Source organism: Scleropages formosus, chromosome 4 (assembly GCF_900964775.1).
Source record: "Scleropages formosus chromosome 4, fSclFor1.1, whole genome shotgun sequence".
NCBI lineage: Eukaryota > Metazoa > Chordata > Actinopteri > Osteoglossiformes > Osteoglossidae > Scleropages > Scleropages formosus.
Window position 1 is genome coordinate 2,262,424 of NC_041809.1, and position 1,681 is coordinate 2,264,104.

The window sequence follows — 1,681 nt, forward strand, 5'->3', positions numbered from 1 at the left end:
GACCATTATTCTGTCCAGAAGCAGCCCTCCAAGAAACATGGTGCACATGGTAAAGGGAAGCTCTTTCAAACAAAAAGACTCCCTGGTCCACAAAAGCAGGGCTTTTCCAGAGATGATGTGGTCAAACGGGAGGATAGCGGTTGGACTGAGGAGCGCAGTGCTCCTCGCTGTAATTGTTCCACGCTGCCCTCTTTGATCAGCATTTCTTTTCACCGCTCTCTACACCAGCGGCAGGGACCGTGCCCTTAATAGGGTAACTTTATTGGCATTTTCCCTAAACGTTTGGAGCACAGGCCGTCTGAGGAACGACGTTCCGCGTACCCCCCAAGGAGCCCTCTTTTCATTTCCAGCGAATGCCGCCCAATTACCGCCACGACGCTCCTCGACGCCCACTGGGATCTTCTGGCCTCGCGCAGCTGCTCTAATTTGATAATCGGGACAGGAGCCTTTGTTCGCCGAGTCTCTGTTTCACGGCGAAACGGCCCCCTCCTTTGAGGCCTTTCGAGGCGGCCCCCGGAAGCGGCGGTGGCCCCTGGACGAGTCCGGCCAGGACAAGCGTGCCGTGAGCCTTCGTCCACCTTTCATGCGCACAGCGGCAGGAGGCTGGAGCTTCCTCGGCATTTTTACCGATAATATTTACTTTACTTGCTTATTTAACATGCTAATTGCTTTTGCACTCAATGGACCTCCTGCTGCAGTACCCTCGATGACGGTATTTACCCTGAATTACCCTGCTGTATTAAATGGCTTAACACTGCAAACTGCTTTAGAGAAACGTGTCAGATAAATGAATAAATGTACATCTTTTGCGCTGTCTGATAAATCCCTCTTGCAGAAGTGGACCTGTAAGAAGGAAACACAAAGTTCTGGTTATAAACGTTTTATAATGCAGCTGAACAGCGGGTTAGTGTTCCTTTTTTTCTTTTTAAATAAATGTGGTGGCTGGTTTGTCCTTTGTTTTTAGAGACAGCGAAACACCTGCCCTCTAGTCTACGGAAATGTAGCTGCCCACAAAATGAACTACTTTCACATTTTTAAAGGGAAATCTTGTGGCCTCAGTATAACTATAAATATTAAAAAATAGCACGTTTGTCCAAATCCGATCAAGATATATCTACCCTGAAATGGTACAGTACAAATTACCATACTAAATGGGTACATGATGAGTTTAAATACTAGTTCACATTGTGAGTCGCTTTGGAGACACGCTGAATAAATTAATCTCCATACGGTCGTGATATGTGCTGTAAATGCAAAAAATACACGTTTGAATCGATTTAAAGCCGTGTATTTTTATTATTCGTCACATAAGAAACACGAGAAACTCCTGACAGCTCCGCTCGTCAGGAGACGTTTCTCACGTTTGTAAGTGACGAATTCGCTGGGAGCCAAAGTGCACAAACCCAACGGCTCGGTTTAAAATTGATTTAAAACTGTCATTAGGCACAGGTAAACTTTGATAGTTAAAAGTTAAGAAGAACACGCGCGCGCTTGACGGAGACACGGCGAAGGACCGCGAAACCGCCTCAGCTGTCCTTCAAGAGCGCTGCGGCGCGCGAGGCGCGAGACGAGTGGGGGGGGGGGTGTTCGAGGAAGGGGGAGGAGCTTGGCCGGCAGCCCTCCTCCGCCCACGTCCTGAATATTAACGAGGACACGCGCCGCCGCCCCGGCTGCCCGAGCT